The sequence below is a fragment of the Callorhinus ursinus genome, unplaced genomic scaffold (assembly GCF_003265705.2).
Source record: "Callorhinus ursinus isolate GAN/ISIS: 27379988/994484 unplaced genomic scaffold, GSC_fseal_2.0 scaffold55, whole genome shotgun sequence".
NCBI lineage: Eukaryota > Metazoa > Chordata > Mammalia > Carnivora > Otariidae > Callorhinus > Callorhinus ursinus.
Window position 1 is genome coordinate 158,835 of NW_027397117.1, and position 14,661 is coordinate 173,495.

Genomic DNA, 14,661 nt, shown 5'->3' on the forward strand with positions numbered 1-14,661 from the left:
AGTAATCTACACACCCAACACGGGACTCGAACTCACAACCCTGAGATCCAGAGTCACACTCTCCACCAATGAGCCAGCTAGGCATTCCACTAGCTACATTTAGTTTATAGTGACCCCAACACATTCATGTCTCTGGGTACAAGACTGAATCAAACAGATTCTCACTATAAACCCAGCACCTACCTGGCTCCCTCAGGGAGAACCCTGAGGAGCTCACAACGGGAAAACACTAGACACCTGAGAAAACACCCCCAAGAACCCTAGTGCCTGGTGTCAGTCAGCAGCACGTTCAGGGAATGCATCCCTTCAGTATTAACCCCACCCGTTTTCAGAGCGCAGAAGTCAACCTTGGGAGCCCACAGTTTCTGGAGTGCCCTTCAGAAACTTTTATTTGTTTGAGGCACCCCGCCAGGCCTAAAGTACAGTATTTCTTTGTGATAGTAAGTCATTGCATTTAGTGATACTTTGAGTTCTTTCGAAACTCTTGTGTGCATGTCACCTGATCTCATTAGCAGAGCTTGTTCGCCAATAGGTGGAGAACCTTGGGGTCACCAGCACGATTTCATGTAGACCCTCTGACTATTTGTGGGGCCAGCAATCTCATTTCTCAGAATCTATCCTTAGGAGATAATCGGAGATGTCTTTAATGATCATGTGCAAAGATGTTTTGCTTTTCCCGTAGTGCCACCACCAAAGTATCTTCTTTTGTTATTGTCTCTTTTCCCCCATCCTGACGTCAGTGCCATTATTTCTTCTAGTCAAGATTATGATAAAAATAACAATAGTTGTGATAAGTAACGTGCACTGAGTGTTCACTGTGTGCCAAGTGCTTTGCTATGCACTTTTTACACATTCATTTAATTCCCAGAGAGACGTTGTGAGGTTAGTGTCACCATTATCAGCTACCAGTTATTATCAATAATTATCAAATATTATAATTATCAGTTATTAACTATCATCGTTTTACAGATGAAAAAACTGAAAGCTTAGAGAGAGAGGTCATTAAAAAGCCCCAAACATGGGGCAGCTGGGTGGCTCAATCAGTTGAGCCACATCAGGATGATGTGATCAAGCCCCATGTTGGGCTCCCCTCTCAGCGGGGAGTCGGCTTGAGATTCTCTCTCTCCCTCTGCTCCTCCCTCTGCTCGAGCTCTCTTTCTCTCTCACTCTTTCTTTTGCTTGCTCTCTAAAAATCAATCAATCAGGGCGCCTGGGTGGCTCAGTTGGTGAAGCGACTGCCTTCGGCTCAGGTCATGATCCTGGAGTCCCAGGATCGAGTCCCGCATCGGGCTCCCTGCTCGGCGGTGAGTCTGCTTCTCCCTCTCCCACTCCCCCTGCTTGTGTTCCCTCTCTCACTGTGTCTCCCTCTGTCAAATGAATAAATAAAATCTTTAAAAAAAAAAAAAAAGAGGACACAAGACCCAAGACAGCCCAATCTCCTTTGCATCCTTTATGTCTCAATTCTGTGCAGTTTCTGGAAAATGTTTTCCGTATCTTTGGGGAAAGAGGAAGGTTTTTGTCTTATTCACCAAACTGTCTCCACCCTGCCCCTCTTCACACACACCTGACATGACAGGTGGTGCTTCTGGAAGGTTTCTCTCAGTGAAATCTGCATTCCCACAGCCCAAACCAATATTTGAGTAGCGTTTATCAGAAGCACCTGTGGGCATTTGGAGGTGGGTGGGGGTGGGGCGGATTGGACATACATAAAGAGTAGTCAACGCTCAATGGAATAAAAACTCCAAGAGATTATTAGGATCCTAGAAGAAAGGGGATGTGAGGAAGGTTCTAGACAAAGCAGAGGACTTCATGTGGGGATAAGCACTGGAGAGCTGGCCCGGGATAAATTCCTGATGGCTGAGATGGCTGAAAATGTTAAATATTCACCTTGAGTTGATTCCAGTCTGCACAGTTAGAATCTCCCTCATTTATTCAGAAACTGAGGGATTAAATTTATTGTGCACAACGATTTTCTGTGTCATGGACTTTTTTCATAGGTCTGGAAGCTGAAGAAGAGGCTATTTCAAGCCAGGGAGCCCAGACAACACAGTGGCAGGCAGTGGCACTTCGGGGCAGAAGGAAAAGTGGCAACACCGCTGATCTCAGAGCAGGCTTGAGACCCTGGAGCAGCCCCTGGAAATAGAGGAATTCTGAAACAATTAATGGTACAGCTGCTCGATAGAATACTACATAGCTATTAAAATGACAATTATCCATTCTGTGAAGCAAAATTGAATGTTAATGATATGATATTAAGTGGTTTTTTTTAAGATTTTATTTATTTATTTGACAGAGAGAGACACAGCGAGAGCAGGAACACAAGCAGGGGGAGTGGGAGAGGGAGAAGCAGGCTCCCCGCGGAGCAAGGAGCCCGATGTGGGACTGGATCCCAGGACCCTGGGACCATGACCTGAGCCGAAGGCAGATGCCTAACGACTGAGCCACCTAGGCGCCCTTAAGTGTTTTTAAATAGCACACATGAGGAGTGCCTGGCTGGCTCAGTCGGTAGAGTGTGTGACTCTTGATCTTGTGGTTGTGAGTTCAAGCCCCACGTTGGGCATGGAGATTACTTGATAAAAAATATTTTATTTTTTTATCACAGAAAAGCCAATTAATTATTACTAAGGTTAGCTTTTGTGGAGGACTATAGGTCACAGATTAGCAGTCTCATCAATAATGTGACCATTACCTGTAATCAAAATTTTCAAATATAAAATTATACACATATATGTAATGTAATACAAATATTTTTTCTATCCTTTAATTTCCAAAGCATGCTCATTCACCTCTGACTGACTGATTATACATGAATATCCTTTTTTTTTAAAGATTTTATTTATTTATTTGAGAGAGAGAGAATGAGAGATAGCATGAGAGGGGGGAGGGTCAGAGGGAGAAGCAGACTCCCTCCTGAGCAGGGAGCCTAATGCAGGACTGGATCCCAGGACCCTGGGATCATGACCTGAGCTGAAGGCAGACGCTTAACTGACTGAGCCCAGGCACCCCTGACATGAAAGATTGTAATTGCTCTGCTGCAGTTTTCTCTTCTTTAGTCAGTGGTGACAGCTCCAGGTCTGTTTGCTTTTGTCGTTCCTGTATCATGCTCACCGTCTTATTGACAGTAGCACAAATGCAGTTCTTAGTCTCTTTCTGCTCTGCAGCAATTGGTTTAAAGCAGGCATGCAAAGTTTGATACCGAGACTTTATTTCCGACAATTCCTTTAAGAGCGTAACTGGATTTTTCTTGCTTGCTGCATCAGGATGATTAGTCTTGATTTCATATTCCAGTCGTCCACTCCAGCTTATCGACCTCCGCTTCCACATTGGATAGTTGACCAAGAAAAAAGATTAAAAAAAAAAAACAAACAGTGCACATGATGTCACATCAATCAGATTGGGCTTTTCCAGGTGGCAAGAAACAAAGTTAGGCTCTTTTGTTGACAAGGGATTTATTGAATGTAAGGACGCGTGGGGAGATAGGGCCACAGGATGCACTGACATCACAGAACGTTATTCGGGGTCTGAAGGTGACTCAGGTTATCACCTTATTCTGCTATGGGCCCTCACTACTAGCTGGCTCCCGTCTGTGAGCTCTGCCATGTGGTGACCAAGCCCCTCATTGCCTTTGTTTCCAAAGTTCAGTTTCTCTCTCTCCTCAAACCTCTGTTTACTCATGACTTTTCATGCTTCTATCACCTAATGGCTTCCAATTACTGATTTCTGCTTGCCCTGTTTTTTTTTTTTTAAGGTGAACAGTGTGCTACACTCACAGCATTTTTTTGTTGTTGTTTATTTTTTTTTAGTAATCTGTACACCCAACGTGCGGCTCAAACGCATGACCCTGAGATCAAGAGTGGCGTGCTCTCCCCACGGAGCCAGCCAGGCTCCCCTTGCCCTGCTTTTTGATTGTTTACATGTGTATCTCCCACTGAAACTCCCCAGGAAAGGGAATCTAATGGTTTAGTTCCCTGCTGTTCCATTAGAGCTCTCAGGCCAGGCCACCTCCATAGTTCCACCAGTCAGGATATATGTAAGCTGTTTTTCCGTCAGATGCCCAAACCCGACCCATTCCGCTCTGGTCTGAAAAGTGGTCACACAACACGAATGTGGCACCTACTTAAGGCATACCAGCCATCTTTCCAATACAACTGTAGTTTTGAACTATGTTTCAAATGATAAATAAAAAAGATATGGGGCACCTGGGTGGCTCAGTCGGTTAAGTGTCTGCCTTCGGCTCAGGTCATGATCCCGGGGTTCTGGGATCCAGCCCCGTGTCATGTTGAGCTCCCTGCTCCGCGGGGAGCCTGCTTCTTCCTCTCCCTCTGCCTACAGCTCCCCCTGCTTGTGCTATCTCTGTGTCAAATAAATAAAATCTTTAAAAAATAATAATAATAAAGATTTGACATATATATGAAAGCAGGGAGGAAAGGGATGAGTGAAAGCCAAAACAGACTGGTCAGGGGGTAGGGATTAGGACTGATTATGTTTCTCCACTTTGCAATTTTCTTTATTTTTTTTTTAAATTTTTTAAAAGATTTTATTTATTTATTTGAGAGAGAGAATGAGATGGAGAGCACATGAGGCGGGGGGAGGGTCAGGGGGAGAGGCAGACTCCCCGCCGCCGCGCGGAGCAGCCGGATGCGGGACTCGATCCCGGGACTCCAGGATCATGATCTGAGCCGAAGGCAGTCGCCCAACCAACTGAGCCACCCAGGTGGCCGCCACTTTGCAATTTTCATTTAATGATACTGTATTTGTTTTTTAGTTTTCAACTATTTTTTTTAGAGTAATCTCTCCCAAGCAATAGCAGTCATGCACCCACTACTAAGTTGTCTCTTTCGTGAACTTGACTTGGAACATAGAGCAAAGTTACAACCATTAAAGCCGGGTCACCCTTGCACAGAAAGTGAAGCAAGGTTGACTTTGTCAGGTGGAAGTGGAAGCCAGAGGTGAAGGTTGTGAAAGCACCCTGAGGGCAAAAGTTTTCAGAGGGCTATAATAGCATATGCCACACGGGCAAAACACAGGCTCTTATAGCTACGTTGGTTGTGGAAATATGTCCTTTGTCCACAGGCCAAATATTGGAAAACACCACGCACTCAATTGGCCGACAGCTCCAGGGCCAGAGAGAAGCTACCACGGCAGTTTTGTGAAACCAGCCACCCCTGGATTCATTTTTATCTTTCTCTGTTGACACAGCCTGGTTTCAGTTGCTCTGCCACAGACAAGCAATTACTAAGAATTATTATTGCTTGACAATAACTATAATTACTGGATGGAAAGGACAGCAGAAATCGAATTATCATATGGACTGATGCGGGAGCCGGTCAGCTGAACCCCGCCTCCCGTCCGTCCCCCGCGCTGACTCCGGGCGCAGGAGCCGCGCGGGGGGGATCCTCGCGGCTGGAGGCTTGAGCGGAGCACCCAAGGGCAGGAACGCGGTCCAGCGACTCGGGAACCGAGATGCAAAATCCTCCTGCGCTCCTAGAGAGAACCCGGAAGCGGAGCGCAGTCCCGGAAGGCGAGGTGCTGACACACTTCCGGCCTTTGTGACTCATTGTGTCTGTGTCGAGGCGTCGGGAGGGCCTAGGTCCGTGTGCAGCGCACTTCTGCCGGCCTGAGCCCCAGAGTCAGCTCCCTTTTCTCGCCCAGCGCCCCCAGGCCGCTCCCGGGGCTCACGGTGAGACTTGGGGCCGGCCTCTGGGGAGGGCGGGCCCCGCCGCCGGGTGTGTGCGTGAGGGTGGGCTCTGCAGCCGCGGCCCCGGGGTCCCCTCCAGGCGGCCCGGGCAGAGTGTGGACAGAGCCCAAGCCCCTGTTCGTCCCCAGGCCGGGCGGTTGGAAGCGCCGGCCCCCGGGTTCAGGCGGGGAGGGGGCGAGGGTCTAGTGGCCGGGGGTGCACGGAGACCTGGGGAGAAGCCGGGCCCCGCGCCCGCAGTGTCGTCATCGTCGTTTGACGTTTCTGAGATCCGGGTTCGCGAGCGAGCCGACCCCTGTCTGATTTGACTGCCTTCCTTTCGTCGCCATTTGCTTTGATTCCAGTGAGAGGGTTTTTGGTTTTTTTCGAGGTCCTTCAGGACCTCGAGGTGAAAAACGCGGAAGGCCGAGCAATGGACACATTTCGAGGTGCCGCTTACGTGTTTCCAAATCACCTGCTTCTCACCCCACCTCCCACCCCCAAGCGGTGATTAAAGAGTATTTGAAGCTTGGAGGGGATAAAGACTTGATTCGGATTTTATACATCCCACTCTCTAGTTCCGCCTTGCGGAATATTTTGAAAACCTTTAGGAATGATCTATCCGGAAGACTGGGTGGATTTTTTTTTTTTTTCCAGTTCTGGGTAATTAATCTGCTTGTCTTGGAGTGGGTGAAGAGTGAAGGGAGTTTGTGGAAATTGCACCAGCGCTTAGGAGACTTGATTGCTTGAGTGACCTTGGGTGATACAGGCCTCTTCTCCAGCTCTCAGTTTTCTCCTCTTTAAATAAAATGAACTCGATTTTCTCAAAAGGCCCTTCCAACTTTGAAATTATTTGATTTGGTCAGTGTAATTGAAGAATTCAGCTACAGTTTAGCCTGACACGGCGCCCCTCCCGTCCCTTTCCTGCAGTGCCTCCAGGGCACAATAAGATACTTTTCATTATAGAGTGTGGCTGTTACATGGCCTGGGACCAAAGAAAGCATTTATTGTACAGGCCAGTGCTAGGCGGATTGGAGGTGGTCAGTAAATACTTGGTGAATGGAATTGTGGAGAATTCATTGTAACCAGATCAACGAGGTACTGTTAGTATATGTGCTGGCCAAATGTGGAGAAATAGCTTACATTACATAGTGACCCATAATGATAATTTGCCCCAGAATGTATCTCCAAGTTTGTGTTGTCTCTGAATTACTGTGCAAGATGCCTCTTAGTTATTTCAGGCAGTTTTCATCGGTGTTAAAGTATAAACAGGGAAACTAGCTACTTAATAGACATAATCTTTTACTGATTCTCTACTTGATCTAAACATTTAATTTTTTTTTCTAACTTTGTATTGCATCTAAATACAGGTGAGTGGTTATGTTAAATTTTCCCTTTTCGTTCTCAGATAGTCTCAGTATTCTTTGTGTAGGTAGGTGTCTTTTAAAGGGAGGTTTTTCGTATTTAAAAAAAAAAAACTGGGGGCGCCTGGGTGGCTCAGTCGGTTAAGTGTCTGCCTTTGGCTCAGGTCATGATCCCAGGGTCCTTGTGTCAGGCTCCCTGCTCAGTGGGGCGCCTGCTTCTCCCTCTCGCTCTGCTGCTCCCCCTGCTTGTGCTTTCTCGCATTCTCTCTCTCAAATAAATCTTAAATTTTTTTTAAACCTCTGTTAAAAAATCGGGAGGGGTGGTGCAGTTTGTTTAAACTTTCAAGACTATGCCCTGGAAAAGGTACTGGCCTGTTTAGAAAATAGCCTTCGGAATAAACTGAGCTTGTAACTCCAAGCCCTTTTTGTAAGAAAACCGTTGATATTTATCCTCTGTGAGAACCAGTTGCTGGGGGTAATCTTATCTAAATCAGATAGGGTGTCAGAATGTTTTTCAGCACAGAGGACCCCAGAGGTAGTTTTCTGCTCCCCTCCCCCTTATCCTTAGATAAGGATACTAAGTGCCAGAGAGGTTAAATAACTCACTTGGGGATATGTAACTTATTTGTGGGAGACTAGAATGTAGGTATTCCAAGTTGTACTGCTCTCAGTATTACGGGAATTCTCCTGTTGCTTAGTCTTTTAAGCGGGCTGAAAATTGTAGAGCACAGTCTAATCTCTTACTGTTTATTTATTTTTTTTAAAGATTTTATTTATTTATTTGAGAGAGAGAGAATGAGAGATAGAGAGCACGAGAGGGAAGAGGGTCAGAGGGAGAAGCAGACTCCCCGCCGAGCAGGGAGCCTGATGTGGGACTCGATCCCAGGACTCCAGGATCATGACCTGGGCCGAAAGCAGTTGCTTAACCAACTGAGCCACCCAGGCTCCCTCTCTTACTGTTTATTGAAAAAAAATTAAAGCACCTCTCTAGTGCCTACTTAAATGCCGGACACTATTTTAAGTGCTTTATATACATTAATTCATGAAATCCTCAACTCTGGGAGGAAAATAACAATTTTTGTCCCCATTGCACAAATTCAGAGAGAGAAATTAATCTGCCTAAAATTATCGGCTGGTGAGTGGTGGTACAGCTTATTGAAACTCTTTCAGATAGCCCCTGGGGCTGATTTGAGGGCAGTATTGAGTGCTGTATGAGTGGGCACAAGAATAGTAACATGGTAAGTTCAATCAATTACTTCTTTTTTTTTAAAGATTATTTATTTATTTATTTATTTATTTGAAACAGAGAATGAGAGAGAGAGAGAGCGCACATGAGAGGGGGGAGGGTCAGAGGGAGAAGCCGACTCTCCGCCGAGCAGGGAGCCCGATGCAGGACTCGATCCAGGGACTCCTGGATCATGACCTGAGCCGAAGGCAGTCATTTAACCAACTGGGCCACCCAGGCGCCCTCAATCAATTACTTCTTAAAAACTAATGTTTGCAAGGAATCGTACTAAGTGGTCTAAGAGATACAAAGAAGCCTACCCTAGGGCTCCTGGCTGGCTCAGTTGGTGGAGCGGATGACTCTTGTTCTCAGGTTGGTAGGTTCGAGCCCCACTTTGGGCGTAGAGTAGAGCTTCCTTTAAAAAAAGAAAAAGGAAACAAGCATACCCTTAGCAGTGGTCCAGTGGAGGAGGAAGCTTTGAAAAATTACAGAGAGGGCGCCTGGGTGGCTCAGTTGGTTGGGCGGCTGCCTTCGGCTCAGGTCATGATCCTGGAGTCCTGGAATCCAGTCCGGCGGCAGGGAGCCCGCTTCTCCCTCTGACCCTCTCCCCTCTCATGCTCTCTATCTCATTCTCTCTCTCAAATAAATAAATAAAAAATCTTTAAAAAAAAAGAAAAAGAAAAATTACAGAGAAAGGTAAGAACTTCCATGGCAGATGCTTGGCAGAGAGCATTTGGCCAGAAGTTTTGTGAGAGGAGAAAAGATTGTTTGCTGAGATCATTTGAGAAACCTAAAGTAAAATCCAGCCCTTCCACTGCTGTTGTGACTCTTCTCTTTCTCAGGGTAGGAGCAGAAATGTTGAGGCATGGGGGAGAGGACCTGTCACAACTGGGGGAAGAGGGGAATGTGCCCGTGCCCTCATCTCTGTCCCTTTGGGTCTCACTTCCTCTTCAGTCTCTTCCTATTGAGTTCCATTGACTCGAGAAGTATCCCACTCTTTTTTTTTTTTTTTTTAAATCAAGCAAGCTCTGTGCCCATCGTGGGGCTTGAATTCACAACCCTGATATCAAGAGTTGCATGCTCCACCGACTGAGTCAGCCAGCTGCCCCAAAAAGTAACCCACTCTTTAAAACTCTGGCCTAGGTGGGACACAAATCAAGATTCCTTTCCTCGGGGCACCTGGGTGGCTCCGTCGTTAAGCGTCTGCCTTTGGCGCAGGCCCTGATCCCAGGGTCCTGGGATCAAGTCCCACATCGGGCTCCCTGCTCGGCGGGGAGCCTGCTTCTCCCTCTCCCACTCCCCCTGCTTGTGTTCTCTCTCTCGCTGTCTCTCTCTCTGTCAAATAAATAAAAATCTTAAAAAAGAAAAAAATTCCTTTCCTCTATCCTCCTTTGTATCGCCGAGACAGGATAAAATTTTCATAAAAATAGAGATCTCATGCTAGGCTAGTTTCCGCACCCGTCCTGCTCAGTTATCCTGTTGGATGGTTCCCCCCCCCCCGTTAGATTTGAGGTGATTCCTACTTGCATCTCCTGCTGTGTCTCTTTAGCCACACCACTCTCTGGTGAAAACTGCAGATGGCAGATGAGGCCCACGCCTGGGTGGTCATCCTCATAGGCCCCCCCTCTTAAAAAGAATCTGTGTGTACACAGAAGCTCTTCCTTACCCCACGTGTTGGGACGGAATGATGGTTAGAGCTTGAACTGAGGGGTCCCACAGATGGAATTTCAAATCCTGGCTCTACCATTTAATTGCTGGATGACCTTGGGTGTGTTATTTAACATCAGTAAACCTTAGTTTTGTCTGTGTAAAGTGCGATAGTAATTGTAGATACTACCTGCTAAGATTGTTATGTGAAAGACTTAATATCTAGCCCATGGAAAGTGCTCAGTGAACATCCGCTCTTACTGTTAGGCCTCTAGGAATGAATGTTCTTGAATTGAACAGCAGTGAGCGGTGAGTGGCATTTTAGCTAAGTGCTGAAGGATACGGAGGATTTGAAAAGGCAGAGAAGACTGAGAGGAAATCCCAGACTTTGTGATGTGAGTAAAGGAAGGTGATCAGAATCCAAGGCCTATTTAGTAGATACTCATTTTGTGGATGGAACAGGCTCACGCACGAGAGGAGCAGAAATCGATGATGGACAGTGAAGCGTGAGGGGAAACTGGGACTACGTACTGGAGGGTGGCTCTTGGAAGGCTATAGAGTTTTTGTAAGAATAATCAGAGTAAGGTAGGACATGAAGTAGCAGGGAGGGGAGTGAAGGCAGGGAAGCAAAGAGGGGAAGCCTGACCTGATGGAACTAGATCATTCACCCTGGTGCTTGGAGACTGAATCCATGTAAGGAGATGAATCCAGGAAGGTGAGATTCTGGGCTTTAGTGATTGAAGTATTAGTAGGATATCTGATCGCTAATTGCCACTAAAGGGAAATAAGAAGTGGCAGGGGGAGCAGTGATATTTTGAGTAGTTCTTATTTCTTCTGTTCAATTTAATGGACTTAAACTGCCAGGTCTTGTAACAGATAAGTACAAAGAAGACTCTCTGTCTTTGAGGGGCTTAGACTTTAGTTGGGGGGTGATAGGAACTGCAGTCCAAATAATAATATAAGGAGAATATACATGGCATAAATAGGAACAAAGCAAGATTGAGGGTGTTCAAAAGAGGAAGGTACCTTATTTAATTTGGAGAGTCAGAAGAGATTTTACATCTTGACAAGTAAGTAAAAATTTGACCAACAAAGTTGTAATGGTGGGAGATCGTGCACAGCAGAGACGTGAAGATGGAACATCACACCCTGTGCGTCAGGAACATTAATAGTCAGATAGGCTGAAATTTGGGGAGGAGGGTCACTACTCGGAGATAGGACTGGAAAAGTGGAGTAGGGTGTGTTCTTTGAACACGAAATTGGTAGATACCAAGGATTCACTGACACTAATTGAGGGGAAGGAGGGAATGACCAGAAGCATTCTTTGGCAATACTGCACTGACCTCAGTTTGTTGTTCGTTTCGACTGGGGAGAGATTGCAGCTGGGGAGACTGGAACCCTGTCACCAGTTTAAGCAGGAGATCTGGAGCCTGAATTAGGGTGGTGGAAAGTAATTGTGGGAGGCGTAGCAGGAAAAGGTAGTCTTTCTTTTGACTTTTCAGAATGAAATTAGAGAAACTAAGGTTCATAGGAATTATTTAGCCTCTAGTTGGGAAGAAGGGAGCCAAAGGAGTGATGTCGTGGACTGCCGACTCACCGCTGGTGGAGGAAGCGCTCCTAGGGAGGTCTTGGCTATTCTGATGCCCCAAGTTCCAGGGTGCCTCTTGCTAGAAGCTGCCTTGTTGATACATCAGTTACTTCTCTGGCTTCTCTAGCACTGGTATTGAAACCTCCGTAGAACAGTTGGCACATTCTGCTCTGTACTATAGTTATTTGTGTAAAAATGGGAATCAGGCTTCTCATCTTTGCTCCCCTCAGTCTAGGAGGACACTTTGCATATTGTAGATCTGGAGAGATGTTTAGGAAATTGAATGATTGTAGCTGGAAGGAATTGACTAAAGCTGCTCTGAAGTTGAAAAACACTGCAGCAAGGAGGGTAGGTGCAGAAGGGGTCTGAAGGAAATCAGCGGGAAGGGCTGGAGGATGGTTTGCACTGGGCTTTACCAGCTTAAAATCATTGAAAAAAATGACTGAATTCCCACATTCTCTCAGTTTATATAGAAAGTCTTTTTGGATGTAGTGTCTTTTCTTGTTCTCACAGTCTGCTACTTTAATAAAGGATTTTAATTTTTTTTAAGGACAAAAAAAGTAAGATAGAAAAACTAATCCTGTGATAAATGTCAGATTAAAATCATAGTCTTTGCCACTAAAACATTCATCTCCAGTGCTTGCTTCGGCAGCACATACACTAAGATTAGAATGATACAGAGAAGATTAGCATGGCCTCTGCACAGGGATGACATGCAAATTCATGAAGCGTTCCGCTCCAAACAAACCAAAAAACAGTCATCTCCAAACCTTTTTTTGGACACACATTCCTATCTGTAAAAATTGTTTATAAAAATTGTATACATGTATTATTTTCCCAGCATTTTGTATAATAAAAAATACATTAAATTGTGCTATTGAAAAATAATTTCTGTCCTTAAATGCATGTGATCCCTTTTCCACCCAAAATTACTAATAATCTTTTTAAATGAGAACCGTGTAATTAAAAATGCTTTGCTAGTTTAAAACTCATGACTTTAGGGGCACCTCTGTGGCTCCCTCTGTTAAGCATCTGCCTTCTGCTCAGGTCATGATCTCAGGGTCCTGGGTTGGAGCCCATGTCTGGCTCCCTGCTCGGTGAGGAGCCTGCTTCTCCCTCTCCCTCTCCCTCTGCCTCTCCCCCTAGCTCGTGCTCACTCTTCTCTCTCTCTCAAATAAACAAAATTAATTAATTAATTAATTTAAAAAGATAAATAGGCCTGGCAGTGAGAGGCCAGGCTGGACACTGATTTATGATATTAAAAAGCTCAACCCCTCAAAAAAATAAAAAAGATAAATAAAATTTCTGGCTTTGGATGGTACAGCAATTGGATGCTCCGTCTCTAAAGCTTGAATTTGGTGCTGTTGGATTGAAAAGATACCTCACAAAGATTTGTCAGTTCAGGTGGAAGAAACACATTGTCAGCTCGGCTTAGTAACTCATGATTGGTCTTGTCCACCATGCTAAATTTTGGTTGTTGAAATTCAGCTAGTACATTTCCATTTTCCATACCTTTAAATCACCTGTTCTTAAAAACTGATAATCAAAAGGTCAGGTGCCTGGGTGGCTCAGTCAGTAGGGCATGATCTTGCAGGTCGTGAGTTCAAGCCCCACGATGGGCATAGAGCCTACTTTAAAAAAAGCTAATCAAAAGGTGTTTTATGTTTTTAAAAAACAGATTTTTAAGATCCATAAAATTCTTCATTTGGAAGATTTTAACCAGTAGAAAATATTTACAAGTTTTTCAAATGTACAGAACCTGAAGTTTTTCTAGGATACTTAGTATCGTTTTTGGCAGTTAAAATTACAGAACAATGGAGACTATTTCCCAGCATACAACTGTTACCATAATAGTCTTTCCTTGCACTTTTTTTTCTAAAGTAGCTACTTTGTCACTTACTGGTTGACATAGTGTTTGATTTAGATTGACATTGGTTTTTATCTCCTAATCTGGGTAAGTAAAACCTTCTGTAGATAGAAGCTTTGTCTGTGCCAGTCGTTTCTTCACGTGTGTTTGTACCATTAGTATTTCTTCAAATTATAGTTTCTCTGCCAGAGTCTTTAAGCTGCTTGTCTTTTTTCTTTTCTTTTGAGCTATAATTGACATATAACAATATATTAGTTGCAGGTATACACCATAATGATATTTGGGCAAAATGATGACCACAGTAAATCTAGTTAACATCTGTCACCACAGTCACAATTCTTTTTTTGCTTTTTTTTAATTAAAGATTTTTATTTACTTATTTGAGAGGGAGGGAGAGAGAGAGAGAGCACAAGAGCAGGGAGGGTCAGAGGGAGAAGCAGACTCCCCGCCGAGCAGGGAGCCCGATGTGGTGGGGCTCGATCCCGGGACTCCGGAATCATGACCTGAGCCGAAGGCAGACGCTTAACCGACTGAGCCACCCAGGCGCCCAGAATGTTTTTGCTTGTGATGAGAATTTTTAAGATCACTTAGCGACTTTGAAATATGCAACACAGTATCATTAACTCTAGTCACCGCGTCGGACATGGTACTCCTGTGGCTTCTTTATCTTAGACCTGGGAATCTACCGTTTGACCCCCTTCATCCAGTTTGCCCGGCCCCCATACTTGTCTTTTTTATGAAGGCAGGATTCATTCAAGCTAGATAAAATAATCCATTATTCCACGTACTTGGTCTCAGATAAACTGGGAAATAGCACAATACCTAAAATTGCGCAAGTGAAATGAGGGTACTTTGGCAGCTCTGTGTGGGGGAGGGAGACTCCCACTTTTTCCTTGGGACACACTCGGTGACATGGGACAGTTCGGCATTGAACCAAGGGAGAGTGTTGATGTCAGTCGCGACACGCCATCTGTAAAGTGGCACTAGCAGGGGCGCCTGGGTGGCTCAGTCGTTAAGCGTCTGCCTTCAGCTCAGGTCAGGATCCCAGGGTCCTGGGATGGAGCTCCCTGCTCAGCAGGAAGCCTGCTTCTCCCTCTCCCACTCCCCCTGCTTGTGTTCCCTCTCTTGCTTTGTCTCCCTCTGTCAAATAAATAAATAAAACCTTAAAAAAAAAAAAGGCACTAGCAGTGTGCCTCTTTGCTAGGGCCGTTGTGGGAGGAAATGAGATGATGCGTGTACTGCTTGAAGCTTGGTGCCTGGCACCCTGCTGACACTCAGCTCTCGCTGGGCTGAGTG

At 45.3% G+C, this 14,661-nt stretch overlaps 1 protein-coding gene and 1 non-coding gene across 6 annotated transcripts in view; both read left to right on the top strand.

Moving 5' to 3' along the window:
- Nucleotides 1–14,661, top strand: part of LOC112817455 (zinc finger protein with KRAB and SCAN domains 1) — a 100,838-nt gene that overhangs the window by 33,596 nt on the left and 52,581 nt on the right. For 2 of the 5 annotated variants that reach the window (XM_073884293.1, XM_073884295.1), the window contains 2 exons: nucleotides 1,998–2,165; nucleotides 5,074–5,526. The exons of 1 other annotated variant lie outside the window; for it this stretch is intronic. The gene's annotated coding sequence lies outside the window, so the exon portion shown is untranslated. 2 more of the 5 variants (XM_073884296.1, XM_073884303.1) reach the window with 2 other exon arrangements.
- On the top strand, nucleotides 12,135–12,241 carry LOC112817600 (U6 spliceosomal RNA). Its single transcript, XR_003206432.1, has one exon. It is a non-coding gene; the product is annotated as a U6 spliceosomal RNA (small nuclear RNA).